This window comes from Rutidosis leptorrhynchoides, chromosome 1, assembly GCF_046630445.1.
Source record: "Rutidosis leptorrhynchoides isolate AG116_Rl617_1_P2 chromosome 1, CSIRO_AGI_Rlap_v1, whole genome shotgun sequence".
In the NCBI taxonomy this organism is placed as follows: Eukaryota; Viridiplantae; Streptophyta; class Magnoliopsida; order Asterales; family Asteraceae; genus Rutidosis; species Rutidosis leptorrhynchoides.
Genome location: NC_092333.1, coordinates 80,607,827 through 80,626,893, shown reverse-complemented (window position 1 = coordinate 80,626,893; position 19,067 = coordinate 80,607,827).

Below are 19,067 nucleotides of genomic sequence, written 5' to 3'. Positions count from 1 at the left end.
AGTTTCATCAACAATTCTACTCGTATGCACCCGTATTCGTACTCGTACAATACACAGCTTTTAGATGTATGTACTATTGGTATATACACTCCAATGATCTGCTCTTAGCAGCCCATGTGAGTCACTTAACACATGTGGGAACCATCATTTGGCAACTAGCATGAAATATCTCATAAAATTACAAAAATATGAGTAATCATTCATGACTTATTTACATGAAAACAAAGTTACATATCCTTTATATCTAATCCATACACCAACGAACAAAAACACCTACAAACACTTTCATTCTTCAATTTTCTTCATCTAATTGATCTCTCTCAAGTTCTATCTTCAAGTTCTAAGTGTTCTTCATATATTCTACAAGTTCTAGTTACATAAAATCAAGAATGCTTTCAAGTTTGCTAGCTCACTTCCAATCTTGTAAGGTGATCATCCAACCTTAAGAAATCTTTGTTTCTTACAGTAGGTTATCATTCTAATACAAGGTAATAATCATATACAAACTTTGGTTCAATTTCTATAACTATAACAATCTTATTTCAAGTGATGATCTTACTTGAACTTGTTTTCGTGTCATGATTCTGCTTCAAGAACTTCGAGCCATCCAAGGATCCGTTGAAGCTAGATCCATTTTTCTCTTTTCCAGTAGGTTTATCCAAGGAACTTAAGATAGTAATGATGTTCATAACATCATTCGATTCATACATATAAAGCTATCTTATTCGAAGGTTTAAACTTGTAATCACTAGAACATAGTTTAGTTAATTCTAAACTTGTTCGCAAACAAAAGTTAATCCTTCTAACTTGACTTTTAAAATAAACTAAACACATGTTCTATATCTATATGATATGCTAACTTAATGATTTAAAACCTGGAAACACGAAAAACACCGTAAAACCGGATTTACGCCGTCGTAGTAACACCGCGGGCTGTTTTGGGTTAGCTAATTAAAAACTATGATAAACTTTGATTTAAAAGTTGTTATTCTGAGAAAATGATTTTTATTATGAACATGAAACTATATCCAAAAATTATGGTTAAAATCAAAGTGGAAGTATGTTTTCTAAAATGGTCATCTAGACGTCGTTCTTTCGACTGAAATGACTACCTTTACAAAAACGACTTGTAACTTATTTTTCCGACTATAAACCTATACTTTTTCTATTTAGATTCATAAAATAGAGTTCAATATGAAACCATAGCAATTTGATTCACTCAAAACAGATTTAAAATGAAGAAGTTATGGGTAAAACAAGATTGGATAATTTTTCTCATTTTAGCTACGTGAAAATTGGTAACAAATCTATTCCAACCATAACTTAATCAACTTGTATTGTATATTATGTAATCTTGAGATACCATAGACACGTATACAATGTTTAAACCTATCATGTCGACACATCTATATATATTTTGGAACAACCATAGACACTCTATATGTGAATGTTGGAGTTAGCTATACAGGGTTGAGGTTGATTCCAAAATATATATAGTTTGAGTTGTGATCAATACTGAGATACGTATACACTGGGTCGTGGATTGATTCAAGATAATATTTATCGATTTATTTCTGTACATCTAACTGTGGACAACTAGTTGTAGGTTACTAACGAGGACAGCTGACTTAATAAACTTAAAACATCAAAATATATTAAAAGTGTTGTAAATATATTTTGAACATACTTTGATATATATGTATATATTGTTATAGGTTCGTGAATCAACCAGTGGCCAAGTCTTACTTCCCGACGAAGTAAAAATCTGTGAAAGTGAGTTATAGTCCCACTTTTAAAATCTAATATTTTTGAGATGAGAATACATGCAGGTTTTATAAATGATTTACAAAATAGACACAAGTACGTGAAACTACATTCTATGGTTGAATTATCGAAATCGAATATGCCCCTTTTTATTAAGTCTGGTAATCTAAGAATTAGGGAACAAACACCCTAATTGACGCGAATCCTAAAGATAGATCTATTGGGCCTAACAAACCCCATCCAAAGTACCGGATGATTTAGTACTTCGAAATTTATATCATATCCGAAGGGTGTCCCAGAATGATGGGGATATTCTTATATATGCATCTTGTTAATGTCGGTTACCAGGTGTTCACCATATGAATGATTTTTATCTCTATGTATGGGATGTGTATTGAAATATGAAATCTTGTGGTCTATTATTATGATTTGATATATATAGGTTAAACCTATAACTCACCAACATTTTTGTTGACGTTTTAAGCATGTTTATTCTCAGGTGATTATTAAGAGCTTCCGCTGTCGCATACTTAAATAAGGACGAGATTTGGAGTCCATGCTTGTATGATATTGTGTAAAAACTGCATTCAAGAAACTTATTTTGTTGTAACATATTTGTATTGTAAACCATTATGTAATGGTCGTGTGTAAACAGGATATTTTAGATTATCATTATTTGATAATCTACGTAAAGTTTTTTAAAACCTTTATCTATGAAATAAAGGTTATGGTTTGTTTTAAAATGAATGCAGTCTTTGAAAAACGTCTCATATAGAGGTCAAAACCTCGCAACGAAATCAATTAATATGGAACGTTTTTAATCAATAAGAACGGGACATTTCATAATTTTCCTCGTCCTCTGGTTATTGAGTTTGGATATATTCTTAGGAATAATCCCAATTTGAATTGTATTCCTCACAATCATTCCATTCAGGTTCCATGGGTGCATAATTTTCCATAGGAACGTAATAATAACATTCCCATGTTGAATGATAATCCCCACAGATTTCACAACCAGTTATTGTTTCGTCATTCGTGATCCAAGTTTGACCGAATGAATTTTCATCAACACTCGTTTGAGAGTATTGATTTAATTGATTTTGCATGTCAGAAAGAGTTTCCAAAATATTTTCGAGATTTTCCATAATACGCTTATTACTAAATTTTAGCAACAATGTGGTGCATTTACTAATTATCCTATTAGTTATAAAACTAAAAATTACATAAGTTATCAAATTGATAGACTTTTCTGATTTTGCCCACGTTTTGAATAGTCAATAGATGCAGCAGGTAGCCAGGATCCTTTAAATCGAAAAATCCACAACTCGCCACTAACAAATCCAACTATTACTACGAATCAGAAAATTTGTGTCTATTAATTCAATCACTTACAATAATTGTTCGTCAAAATTTTTAAATAAATTCTGTCCTAAAAACTAGAGCGTAAAAATGAGAAAGAAACGCGTCGAAAAATTAAAATAAGAAAGAAAAATGTCGAAACTTAAAAGTCTAAAAATTAAATATAAAAAGTTGCGCCTAAAGGGTATTAAGGCTTAAAAGGAATTATATATCCAAAAGGGTAATAAGTTAATTAGGCACTAAATCTAAAAACTGCGTCGCAAAATTCTAAAGCGCCTAAATCTTAATATAAAGAAAAAGCACTTAAGGAATTTTACGGCAAAGCCTAAAAATCTAGAAATATAAAATAACTACGGCAAAATACTAAGTTTAGTACCAATTACGAACGATAAATTAACAAATTACGAATTAAATGATTAATAAGATACAAAAAGTAAAAATAAAATTAAAGTTATAAAAATACAATTTTTATAAAAATATTATTTTTATATTATTTATATAAAAGTATTAATTTTATATAATTAATAAAATTAATAAACTTAATAATACAAATTATAATTAAATACTTAAAACTAAATAATATAAAAATCAAACCCTAATTATTATTAATTATATATAATTACAACCCTAATTAGGCTGGTCAAATGATTCAGATCTGTCACATCAGCTCATGCGACCGTATGAGTTTGATGCGTTATGGCCATGCGATCGCATGGCCCAGAATTTCGGATCTGATTGTGGGCTGCTACAGTACCAGGCCCGAATTCTTTTTTTTTTTTATTTTAATTTTTTGATTTTAATCTATAGAAAATATTTATATAACTTATATTTTAAAAACTTAAAATAGAAATAATTTTATAAACTAAATATTAAAATTATAACTTTTATTTTTAACACTTATTATAAATACAAAATATTTTTCCGAAATAAGAAATAATATATTTTTACAAAAATATAGTTTTAACAAAATATAGCGTTTTTCACCGAGTCCCCGGCAGCGGCGCCAAAAGCTTGATGTGTGCAGCGGAGTGTATACGAAATACTATTAATTTTAATACGAAATACGATATAAATTACACAAGTTTTAATTATTTATTTACACATGAGATATACCTAAACTCTGCTACAACACTATAAGCAGTGTACCTAATCGTAGAGTAGTATAGTTTTTAGTAAGTCCGGTTCGTTCCACAGGGAGCTGGGTTATTTTACACTATATTTTTATATAACTATTTTTATATAACTATATTTGTTTAAAATATATATAATTATATATAATAATAATATATAAGGGGGTTTTACCGTTTAATGACTGGTTTGTCGATTTTATATTTTAAGCGTAAAGATAAATGACAATAATTAAAGTGAGTAAAATAAATAACGATATATAAAATTGCGAATAATAAAATATGAAATAAAATAATTATGCTTATTTAAACTTCCGTAATCATGATGTCTGACGTTTTGATTTTAATTTATTACCCTGGGTTAATTGTCCTTTGTCCTGAATTATTTGATACCTATCTGGTTTTTTCCCATAATAGTTCATCGGTCATAATTATAAAATGCTCGACAAATTAACCTTATTCCTGAAGTCAAATATTCCAACTAATTAGGGATTCGAACTGTAACAAGGTTTTAATACTTTGTTTAATAATTACACCAGGTTATCGATTGCGTGTAATCCAAGGTTTTAATACTTTGTTATCAATTACACCAATTACCCTTGAATGTAATCCACCCCTGTTTTAATGAGTCCATTGACTATTAATCCATCCCCGTGTCCGGTCAAATGAACAATTAATAGTATTTATAAATATCCCGCCCATCGTTCCCGATCTAACATATGTGGCTATTTATAAATACGTCAAATTGTAAATCTCTATATTAATCAAATATAAAGTCCATTAATAGCTCATAGTCTAATTTTCACAAGTGTCGGTCTTTTGTCCAAACCCTAATTATGGTCCAAAGTTCAATAACCCCGTCTTAATATTTAGTCCAACATCACGATTACTTCGGCTTAAAAAAGCATAATAATAACTTAAATACGAGACATTAATTTAAAAAGGAGAATTTAGCTTACAGTGATTATTAATCGCGTAGCATTACACGGACAGAGTTCTGACTTTAAAACCCGTAAAATAACCATTACATTACCCAAACTAACTAATATTTATATTATATATATATATATATATATATATATATATATATATATTATACAGAGGGAGAGAGATATTGAAAGAGGTGTGTGTAATTTGTCCGAAAAATGGCCAATTTATAGACCTGACCAAACTTTTCATTCCATGCGATCGGATGGAAATGCTTCTTCGCATGGCCAGCCTGGATCCAGATATTTTGCTCTAAAAAACGTGGGCTGCAGAGTATTTAATTAATATAATTTAATATATATAATTATATATAATTATATATATATATATATATATTATATTATATTCTTGTGCATTGTTGACTTGTAATTTTAGGCCCGTTGACTCGCACATTGATGCTCGGTTTATGTCTCGGTTCCGGATTTTCGAACGTCCTTTCGTACGCTTAGATATCTTGTACTTTGCGTTCTGCGACTTATACCCTTATTAATATTTAGACGTTTCTCATCAATAAATTGAACCACTTGGATTGTATCTTGTACATTTGAGCTTTTTGGTCATTTGCATCTTCAAATCGTCGTTTTCTTCTTTTGTCTTCGCACTTATTTATTTAAACGAATATTACTTGAAAATAGAACAATTACAACTGAAACTTTACATATTGGAAGGATATTGTGCCTAAATATATGTTCATTTGGAGCACTATCAGTTACTATTTTTGATAAAATGATAATAAATGATAAAATTACTAAATTGCTAACACTTTATAAAATAGTTAGTGTATGGAGCCTGTGCATTACACGGTAGTTAACTATTTTAAAAATAAATTACAATATAAATATTTAAATATATATATATATATATATATATATATATATATATATATATATATATATATATATATATATATATATATATATATATATATATATATATATATATATATATATATATATATAGCTAAAAGTTCAATATAGAACTTTTTTAATGTGCACAAGTGTAAATATGTGCACATTAGTTAGTTCTGTAGCTTTTTGGTTCTCTACTGAACCTCCCCTATATATACATACTTATTGATAAAAGCTTATATATATATATATATATATATATATATATATATATATATATATATATATAACCAAAAGACTATTGGTAAAAGTTTATGTGACATATTTATTCTTTTGATACATAAGCATTTTTCCTATGTATCAATTTAAGAGCATATATATATATATATATATATATATATATATATATATATATATATATATATATATATATATATATATATATATATATATATATATATATATATATATATATGGGAGAAGTAATTTCTTTTTCGTTTAAAAAAAATATATTTTACAAACATTAAGATTATGTGAAAATATAAATATTCATAAAGACACTTTGTGATAAATGTTATTATTTTGACATAGAAAATGCTAGAAGAAATAACATTCATCTTGATGAATGTTATTTTTTTGAGCATTTTTTTAGGATTTAAGAAATTAGAGTTTAGGGTTTAGCTTGAGTTAAACCTAAACGGTTTAGAGTTAAGGGTTTATGGACTAAACCCTAAACTCTAAACTCTAAATTGGGTTAAATTTTGAAAGAAAAAAAAAACTTCACAAAAGTTGAAAAAAAGATGCTCGAAGAAATAACATTCATCACGATGTATGTTATTTCTTCGAGCGTTTTCTAAGTTAAAATAATAACATTTATCACAAAGTGTCTTTTTTAAATGTTTATATTTTCACTTAATCTTAATGTTTGTAAGAAATTAAAATAATAATAATAATAATAATAATAATAAAAATTACTTCCCCCTTTCCCTACATGTCACTTCCCTCTTGATTAAAAAATAAAATAAAAAATTATAAAAAATTAAATAATATATAACATTAAAATTAATGTTTAAAATTTAGATTTTTTATTTATTTCTGAGGTTAATATTCATTGTGTAGATTCAGAAAAAAAAAAAATTTCACGACACGTTAACATATATCAGATGTATGCTAACAAATTATCATAACTCCGATATGATGTATGATAAACGTTTATGATACATCTGATGTATGTTAACGTGGCGTAATTTTTTTTTCTGAATCTACACAACGAATAATAACTTCAGATTTTTTTTTTTTAAACACAAAGTCTAATTTTAATGTTACAAATTAGAATAACAATTTACTTATGTCCTTATCCCTAAAACGGTGCTTACCTGTGGATCTTATATATATATATATATATATATATATATATATATATATATATATATATGTATGTATGTATGTATGTATGTATGTATGTATGTATGTATGTATGTATGTATGTATGTGTATGTATGTATGTGTGTGTATGTGTGTGTGTCTGTATGTATGTGTTTTCAATATATTTGTGTAGTTAAGTGTGTGAAATCGTAACAAAGTTATATTGATCGTATGTACTATCAAATCATAAAATGAATTTTCTGACGATAACTTTTAAGAATGTAGTTAACGTACTAGAAAATGTTTGTATATACTGATTTATAAGTTCAATATTTTTAAAGTAACAACTATATAGATATACAACTTTATTAAATGTGTTAACAACAACTATTTGACTATTGTTGTCATTCGACAAATTGTAATACCCCGTTTTTCAGTTACATGTTATTTTGGACGTCATTTGAGTTCAAAGGTATGTAATCATATCTTTTGACCCCAAACAAAGTCTGAGTAAACTTTTTACAACCTTACCATTGTAAAGTAGACCTTATTACATTTCCAACGATATTTGATTCATAAACAACGGAGTTACGGTCTAAAAGTTACGACCAAAAAAAGTTTCACAAAATGCTGATTTCGCTTTTTGCGCACCGCGCAAAAGACGGGATTTCCTGATATGTGATCTAAAATTGCCTTATAGTGCGCACCGCGCAAAATTTTGCACACCGCGCAAAATGAGCTGACAGCTTTTTGTGGGTTTGTAATTTTGTGAAATTAAAGACGGCACTTTGGTCTTTTCACTTATGGACGGGTTTTATACCCCAAATCTGATCTAGATCTCATTTTATCCCCATTTTCACCAACCAAACTCTAGAGAGAGAGATGAGGATTTCTAGAGAGAGAAAGCTTCAATGGAATAAGAAGATGGTGATTTCTACCCAAATTGAAGTTCATCTTGGTGTGTCTAGCCTATAGGCTTCTCATTGATGCTTGAGGTAAACCCTAATCTGAATTGTGTTGTTTAATTTCCATTTTAGATAGGGTTTGAGTTAATGTTGGGATATAAACCCCATTTCTTATGAAATTGGGGGTTTTGGTGTGTGATTTGGGTAAAGGATTGTGGGTTTAGAGTTTGATGACGAATTTGTAAGTATTTGTCATGACTTTGGGTGTTAATCACTAGATTGTGTGTGTGTTGATGATTTTGGTGTTCTTAAGAACATGCTTGTTGGTCAAAATTGGGTTTGACCTTGATTAGGCGTTAAACTTGGATTTGAGGCTAGTGTTGGTGTAATAAGTACCTAATACTTGGTTTATGTTGTTAATTGGTGTATTAAGGCCTAGTCACTAGCCATTAGTGATTTTGGGTTGAATTTGACATAAGTCAAAGGAGGTCAAGTGTGATATGGGTCAATATTGCACGTGTTGTAGTTTTGGTGTAAATGAAGTTTTGAAATGATCACTACCTAAGTAGTAATCTAGTGTCGGGACCTAGGTTGGTCAATTTGGTGTCAAGTATAAATTGGGTAAAATTGTACTTGTAGAGTGGGTTTGAATTACCACCTGAAGTGGTAATTGGATTGTGTCCATTTGGTGTTAAATGGGCGGGTTTTGGCGAGCAAGATGTGATCCCTCGGCAAAGGAATGATTGTGTCGGATTCTCTTTTAGAGAATGTATATTTATGTGAATATTGTGCCTATGTGTGATATAGGTAACTACTTGCTCGGATATGTGGATGAAAATCATATTACGTAACTTGTGCGGACATTCCAAGGTGAGTGGAATAATTATACGTGTATATATATAGTTTGTTTGCATGTGTGGGGTGAACACGGTGTGTATCAAAGTAAAGGCGTATGACACCACATCGGGTTTGCGGCGTGAAATGTGGATTTAAAGTCGAGGAGTACGACACCACATTTTACGTGACGGGTGGTTTTAAGTCGAAGCGTACGACACCACCTAGGGGATAATGATACAGGACGTATGTACACTAGCGGTCTTTGTGAGTACCGTTTCCTCGTTTGTGTTATGGTGTAAATCCAGTGTAGATAGCACCATAGCATGTGTATAGTCGACCATGGTTATGTAATTTTTGTATTAGCATATTAAATTGTGACTATATGCCATTGGCGATGCTAGCTTATTGTAAATTGTGGATATTTGGTTTATGCATTGTGATTGCACGGTTATTGAATTGCTAGCTTGTATGCGGTATTTGTGTAAGTGTTTGGAAGTAAGTAGATTATATATGTATATGTATAATTATTGAATTCACTAAGCGTAAGCTTACCCCTCGTTGTTGTTACCTTTTTTTAGGTACTATTTGTTATGAAGAAAACTTCTAGTTGCTAGACTAGTTGCTTTTGGGTGATGGTTGGTGATGGAGCTCATGAAGGGGTAGCATTTGGATATTCAGTTGCGGATTGGGCACTTGGTAGATCCCCGAGATTATGCTCTTGGTATCGGGTTTGGTCATAGAGTCCTAACTCGTCTAAATATATATTTGTGTCGAAATTACACTGTTTGATTGTATAGGTTGTTGAAACCGTTTTGTAAACTTATATGCATTTGTTGTACGTTGACTTTGTACGTCGTTAAACAGGTTTTGTTACAATGAAACTTGCTTTGTTCGAAAATTGGCGTTTACCCTAAAATGTTACTGATCTGAAATTCCTTTATCAGGCGCGGCGCGCAAGCTTTTGCGCGCCGCACAAATTGGCCTGATTCTGGACTGTTTATAAAAAAACATGTGTTTTCTTGTGTTACGTTTTGGGGTCGTTACACAAATCTTTAAAACAATATACGGAGTATATAAATACATATAGCTTAGTTTTGGTTTGATTCTAATAAACTTTTTTCTTTAAATGTAGATGCCGAGAACACGCGCACGCACACAAACACACGCATATATATATATATATATATATATATATATATATATATATATATATATATATATATATATATATATATATATATATATATATTCAGTAGTGGAAGCAGGAATTTTTTTCATCGGGGGCGGAAATTTTTCTTTAAATCGTAGAAACTTTTTTGGGGCAAATTATGGAGGTTTCGGGGCATAATATGGAGATTTTTGAGCAAAATATGGAGGTTTTGGGGCAAATTATGAAGGTTTTTGGGCAAAATATGAATGCTTTTGGGCAAAATATGAAGGCTTTTGGGCAAAATATATTTTTTTTTAAAGGCAAAGCAATAATATATTTCATTATCAATAACCATTCACAATTACAAAAGGGCATGAGATGTATGCCATGAAGCTGAGAAACAATCACGAGGACTAACAGATAAAAAGATCTATTACGCTACAACATGATTCGAAAATTGGAAATATGAGACTAAAAGGAACATTTAGCCATGATCCTCAAAAGATTTTGGATTGATGAGCAATTGGTTCCAGTCTAGAGTTCTTTTCTTCGAGCGCTTTGAAACCCATTCGAACGACTTTACTTGTATGTCATTAAGGAGCATGGACCTCTACCTTTTTTCCATCAAAAAATAGTATGGTTTCGATTCATCCATATGATATATCCGCACACCCATTCAACGGCTTCCCATAGTTTTGAGGAGAACCCCGCATTTCCTTTTCCTTGGAACATTGTGTCCATGTTTGAGTGACTGATATTATCGAAGTTCCAACATCGAAAAATACGGGCCCATATATCTTTTGCGAAGGAGCAGTGAAGAAAAATATGATTGACGGTCTCTATGTCACCATCGCACACCGACCATCGAGTCGAGCCTAGATCAATACGTTGCTTATCAAGCTCGAACTTTGTTGGTAGTCGATTAAGACGGGTACGCCATACGAAAATTCCTATTTTCTGCGGGAGTAAAGGGTTTTGAGCAGTAGCGTGTCGAATTCCAAAAAGTTGCAATGAAGTGTCCTTAAGCAGCTTTTCGTCGATCAAAGTTGATGACCTGTTTGATGAAAATGACCCATTATTTTGAAGACTCCAACTCCAAGTATCATAGTTCTTATCCGCAAATTTGAAATCAGAAAGTAAAACGTTTAGCTCTTCGAGTTCTGATTGGGTTCTGCCACTTGGGGGCAAATCCAAAACCATGACGAAATCCATGATGCACCATCTTTTAGAATCCGATCCTTTACAAGTACCCATTTGTTTATTTCAAGTTAAAAAAGCCGCCCAAAGGAATTGCTAAGGATGTGGTTTCCAAGCCAACGATCGTTCCAAAATAATGTGTGATGACCCGAAAATTTCTGACCAAATTTAAACTTAATCTTTAATGTTTCCGACACGATAAGCAAAGTCTATGAAGTTGAATCCTAAAATTCTTGAACTATTCAAATACCTTTCGATTGTTCTCAGGGATTCGCGAACACTTATATATAAATAGATACATATACTATAACTTGAAAACGTAACGAAGTGTTATGTAAATGATACCGTGCATTAAACATACTGGTTTGATTATCTGATTGATATATTTAACTACGAAGTTAAAAGATTATGCTAAACGATTGAATTAAAAGATATTTACTGAGTCTCTTAAGGATTATGATATTATTACGGGTCTCGGTTGTGAGGTCCACGTTGATTTGGGAAATCATTCATTCTTAACGGTATTCGGAATAAATGGTAAAGTGTTTGTTTAAATAATGTAATTTGGACACATACAATAATAAGGAATATTAACTGTTGGAATTAGATATATGAATAACTTGCGATATGTATTTTAAAAACGTGTTTATTAATATTGAAAATATATATTTAACAATACGATAAAATATAATACTAACTTGGTCATAAAACGAATTGTTATTATATATATATTAACAAATAGCGAGACGATAATTTATAGAAATAAATGACCAAAATACTCGAAAGTTTAAGATATACTTTGAGTGGTATAGTTTAGGGATAATTTAAGGCTATATTTTGACAAAGGTACGTGACACGAAACGTAAAATGCAAGTTTTCTCAGCGTACGAAAGGACATTTGAAAAACCGGAACCGGGACATAAGTCGAGTGATGACGTACGACTTATCGGAACAAAAATTACAAGTCAACTATGCATGTGAATTTAATATAATATATAATTAATTAAATTAAATTATATATATTATATTAATATTTAAATATGTCGACAAACTAGAAATTAAAAGAATGTGAGCTGGATCAGAAGGCCATGCGATCGCATGGCCTTGATGCCCAAAAACCATACGATCGCATGGGGCTGGAAATCAGGCCACATCTATTTAAACTCGATCTGTTTCTGTTTCTGATGCAATTCCTTCTCAACCTCGATCTTTCTCTCTAAATATACTTATATTTATTATTATTATTATTATTATTATTATTATTATTTTTATTATTATTATTATTATTATTATTATTATTATTATTATTATTATTATTAAGATTAATATTATTAATCTTATTATTATTAGTAGTATTAGTATTATACATAAAATACTACGACGAGGTCTTCTGCGTGTCACTTTCAAAATGGTTTTTCGAGCGGGATAAAGCTAAGGAAGTTATGGGTTATAGCTATGGAAGTTATGGGTAATGTTCGTGGATATTGTTCGCAAGTCAAACGTAGTGTTTATCATCTATGTTGTGTCTACGTACTTTCCTGCAATATTAAATCACAATATTGATACGTAAGCATTCATATCTTATCTTTTATATATTAATTGTGTATCCATGTCTAGTGCTCGAGTATATATATTTATATATGCTAGTATGCTAAATTTCGTCGTTAAATAGTTTATAATTAATCACGAATTAAATACATATATTACTGGTAAAAGGTATATGATATACATGTTTTTGGAAAGCTGGCGAAAAATCAATAACTTTTCATTTAGATATCGAATAATTTCGATGAACGGATTAAAAGATATGATCAACTGAATTATAATTGACGTTAATTGAAATTACTTTTGAATCAGCAATTAAGATTTAAACAACTTGTTTATGAGATTTATAAATTGGATTTTTGAATATTACCAACCGAATAAATGAATCCTTATATAAGGTACGTCTCGTTTTGTTAAACAACTGTCAAAATTGACTTTTTGGAAACGACTTTGGATAACTTTTGTATGTCGATCTCGAGTATTAGGATTGTGATACACTATGACCTGACCTAGCTTAATAGACATTTATTGACCAACATATGTTCTCTAGGTTGAGATCTACGGTTATTTGGTAATCCGAGTTTCAGTCACATTTTGGTGAACGACTTTATATGCTGCTAAGGTGAGTTTCATTGCTCCCTTTTTAATTGCTTTTGCAATCTATATTTTTTGGCTGAGAATACATGCACTTTATTTTAAACGCAATGGATACAAGTACATACTAAATTCTACACTGAGTTTGAACCAAAAATCCCTTAGCTTTGGTAACTGTTAACTGCCAGTTATAAGAACTGGTGGGCGCGAGTAGTAGTAAATGGATCCATAGGGCTTGATATCCCCGTCCGCGCTAGAGCGCTAGCCTTTTAACGGACGTATGCTATTTGAGAAGCGTACACGTTGGTCTACGTATATTATTAAGATAATTATACAAAGGGTATAAATTATATATTCGTTAAGTTTAGTTACCAGGGTGCTCAATGTGATGCCCCGTACTAAATCATCATGTACGGACCATCAACAACAGGATCATTACAAGGTTAAGTACTATATGCGTTTTCAAAAAGAGTTTGCATTCATAATTAAAAGTGATGTCAAACCAACATCGAAAGTTTTACATTCCAAAAGTATGCTTCACTAAGTAGAAGCAATAATTAAGTGTACGTGACCCCAAATGGTCGTTACAAGTCATAATTCAAAAGTACTAATGTTTGAATGCAAAGTAAAGTAGTTCATGCGTGGACAACTCTAAGCAGCGGGTGTCTACAGCACAACAAGTAAGACAGCGGAAGCAACCTCAAGCACCTGAGAAATACATGCTTAAAAATGTCAACACAAAGGTTGGTGAGCTACAGTTTAAGTATAACAGTATGTATGGTAGGCCACGAGATTTCAGTGCTACAAAGAGCGTTTCAAAACAGTATGATAGAGTATATGTTAACCGTGGGCACTTGGTAACTAACTTAACGTTTATACCCCCTGAAAGTACACTTGGCAAGTGCGTATGTCTACGAAGTATTAAACACTCATTAAATGCTAACGCTACTAGCCCGAGTGGGGATGTCAAACCCTATGGATCCATATCTAAGATTCGCGTTCACCGGTTCAAAAACCAATGACTAAACGTTACCGAGCTAAAGGGAATGTTTCTGCCGTTATATAACCCACACATATATAAGTTTAAGTACTCGTGCCTAGTATGTAAAACATAAAATCCGCATGTATTCTCAGTTCCCAAAATAGTTAAAGTAAAAAGGGAATGCTATAACTCACAATGATATGTAGCGGTAAAGTAGTAGTCGGGAAAGGTGTGCAAGTAAACGGTCCGAAGGTCCTCAACCTAAGGCAAATAGTACTAAGTCAGTAAATCATCTTAATAGGTTTAAAAGGATGTATTTAAGGTCATAAAGGTCATCATCATTCATCATCAAACAAAAGGCGTAAAGTAGGTTTCGTTTATGAAAGTAGTTTAAAACAAAGGCTGACTTCGATCAGTCACCACGGCCTCTACCCTTACTGAATTAAGGTGAGACCAGTGGCCATGGCTCTGTCTATGAATCTTTTAAGTGTGGTAAAATTTACAGAAGCAAACTCGTCTTGGTTTGACCGTGGCGACGGTCTAAGTGCGAGTAGGTCAGAAATTTCTGCACAACGTTAAAGGACATAGTAACGATCGGAGGGCCATAAATCCTAAACCGTAACTCGGATTAAGACGAGTCCTATATGAAAAGTTATCTACTCGAAAAGATATATCTAAAAATCCTGGTTAGAACAGCCCAGGTCTACTCGTCTGTTCCAGAAGCATCAGGTCAGAAAGTTTTGGACAGAAACAGTAAGTTTAAAAGGGTTCCGGTGGTCTTGGTGCTTGATGTTCATCATGGTTCTCATCCTTGATGCATATAGCTTCAAGTGTACAACTCATTGATGTATCTACATCATCTTAACCAAGTCTTTACCATCATAACCCTAGTGCAAGTCTAAGACATGAAGCACAACTCACTTAAGAGTTGCATGAAGTTTGATGAACCAAAGTTACATCAAAGTCTTAGGTTTGACACTTACATGAACTATAAACTTGAAAGTTAACTAACTAATCAAGATCATAAGTAGTAGAACATAGTTCTTAGTTTGATCTTGAATATCCAAGACTCAAAAGTCTAGATCCAAAGTTATATTTAAAGAAAACTTATTTGTGTGTTCTTGAACTTTCAAGGTTAACTTAATTTGTTCAAGAGATATGAGATCAAGACTAACTTGTAGTACTTGACCATATAAACTAACTACATGAAATTAAAGTGCATAAAATGAAGAAGTAACTAAGTAAACATGTAATTTGTTCATGATTGTTCATACTTTAAAGATTCAAATCAAAGTTTGATCTTTAAGAAAGTAAACTTTTAAAGTTTACTAACATGAGTTACAAGTATGGGTTTATCAACACATGAACATAAAGCTTTTAAAAATAACAAATGTAGAACATAACTTGAAAGTATATGTTCTTGTTGTTCTTGTTTTAACAAGATAAAATGAAGAATCAAACTAACAAATTTGATTCTTGAAAGCTAGTAAGTAAGTAACAACAACAAAGTAAGCAAACTACAAGTAACAAAAGATGAATCAAACAAAGAATGATGATGATTATGCATGTATGAATTCGGTTTTAAGAAGAAAAGAAGAAGAGAAAAAGTCTTCAAGATTACTTACAAGAACTAGAGAAAAGAGAGAAAAGATGAGAGAAAAGTGAAGTATTAGTGTGTGTTTGTAATGAGAGAATGAAGATGCAAGTGATAAGTAAAAAAAAAAAAAAAAAAAAGAACACTCCCCCTAGCTTAATCAAAACCGACGGTTGGGAGCTCAAAAGGGGAAGGCTTGGTTCCTTTGGTCACTAGTATGTAAAGCTTCAAAAGTGTGGTTAATGGGTGTGTTTACATAGGAATGGCAAGTAACTAGATTCCAATCTTCCTTAATCAAACTAGTTCATTCTTAAAATGATACTTACATGTATGTATGGGCTAACTAGTCCACTAATAATGCAGGGTGGGCTTGGAAGTCCAATAACATGTGCCCATTACACTAACAAAGCCCAAGTTCAAATAAATCACAAGTTAAACCAATTAAAGCCCATGTAACTAACTAATAGCCTTAGTTAATTAAAATGATTAATAAATTTAATCACGAATGTAAATAATATCTAAAAATATTATTCGTGAAAGTTCCGGGTGTCACAAAGACGTTTCGGGCACTTAAAAGTCAAGTACGGGCAATCATAGCAACATGTAAATGTAATAACATACATTCGTTTAATCACACGTATTAATAATAGTAATTATTAATAAATAAATGTTGGAAATTCCAGGGTTGTTACAATCAATCTTGTAGAATATTTTGATAAACGTTTCTGGATGAAAAAACTGAAATCTTGTGATCCACCTTTATATACAGATTATACGAAACATTAAAACTATGAACTCACCAACCTTTGTGTTGACACTTGTTAGTATGTTTATTCTCAGGTTCCTAGAAGTCTTCCGCTGTTTGCTTATATGTTAGACAAGCTATGTGCATGGAGTCTTACATGGCATATTTATCAAGGAAACATTGCATTCACCAAATCATCACCATGTATCTTATTTTGACTGCATTGTCAATGGAAGTACTATTGTAAACTATTATTTACGGTGATTGTCTATATGTAGAAATCATCAGATGTCAAAAATCTTTGATTTAAATATTCATTTATGGTGTGCCTTTTCAAAAGAATTCAATGTTTACAAAACGTATCATATAGAGGTCAAATACCTCGCAATGAAATCGATGAATGACGTGTTCGTTCATATGGATTTGGAGCGATCGTAACAGTTGGTATCAGAGCGTTGGTCCTAGTGAACCAGATCTTGCATGAGTGTGTCTAACTGATAGTTGTTAGGATGCATTAGTAAGTCTGGACTTCGACCGTGTCTGCATGTAAAAAGTTTTGTTTATCATTTCTTGTCGGAAATTACCTGCTTATCATTCCTAGTCTAGACACGTCTTACTGCGTTGATTGCATGAATAGTGTATAGACAAAATTTGTATCATAGCGTATCTGCTAATTCATATCTTAGCGTATATGTTACTGTAAACTTTGCCTGACAGCTTTCGAAAGTTCCTCCGTAATTTGCGGGATCCCTTGTACTATATATAGGTATTCTATGTAATTAGAATATCATCCGATATCCAAAAATCATTTCATATCAAAAATCCTTTATTCAAACCGTGTAAGATGAATTCAGCATCTAGTTTAAATTCCTCAGATTCCGACAGCTATTCCGATATGGATTTCCACTCGAGCTCCGAAAGCAGCGTAACCGGAATGGATCAACCAATTAGCCATCACATATTCTCGATGAATTGGGGATGGGTTCGTAATCTACTTAATCATTGGAAACAAGAAGAAGGTGATCCCTTCCATCCACCACATTCACCTCTTGGCGAAGAACCTGAAGCACTTACTGGCGAACCTGTTCGTAACACCATTTTCACCCTCATTTCCAGAACAGCTAGCAACGACTACGTAATATCCAATATTCTAAATCTTATTCATTCGCTTGTCCGAACCGCCAATCATCCGGGGGTAGTAGAAGAAGTCAACGAGCTTCGCGCTCGAGTAGTGACTTTGGAGAACATGATGCGCAATTTGCAGGCATCACAGGCACCACCAACATCGTCTGCAACAGTACCACCAACAACAACACCAACAGTACCATTACCACCACCAACAACCACATCCATATCACACGCCTCAACATCACAATCTGTACCTCGGATATCAACATCATACGCACCATAGGTACCAAGGAGTACCAACAACAATAAACGATGAAGTATTGATTCATAACTTCATCGGAGAAACATTCTACGGTGTGACGATCGCTCCAAATCCATATGGTCGAACACGTCATTCATCGATTTCATTGCTAGGTATTTGACCTCTATATGATACGTTTTGTAAACATTGCATTCTTTTGAAAAGGCACACCATAAATGAATATTTAAATCAAAGGTTTTCGACATCTGATGATTTCTACATATAGGCAATCACTGTAATATAATAATTTACAATAATACTTCCGTTGATAATGCAGTCAAAATAAGATACATGGAGATGATTTGGTGAATGCAACGTTTCCTTGAAAAATATGTCATGTATGACTCCATGCATATAGTTTGTCTAACATATAAGCAAACAGCGGAAGACTTCTAGGGAACCTGAGAATAAACATGCTAACAAGTGTCAACACAAAGGTTGGTGAGTTCATAGTTTTAATGTTGCGCATAATCTGTATATAAAAGTGGATCACAAGTTTTCAGTTGTTTCATCCAGAAACGTTTATCAAAATATTCTACGAAATTAAGCACCCTGGTAACTAAACTTAACGTATATATAATTTATACCCTTTGTATAATCATCTTAATAATACACGTAAATCAACGTGTACGCTTCTCA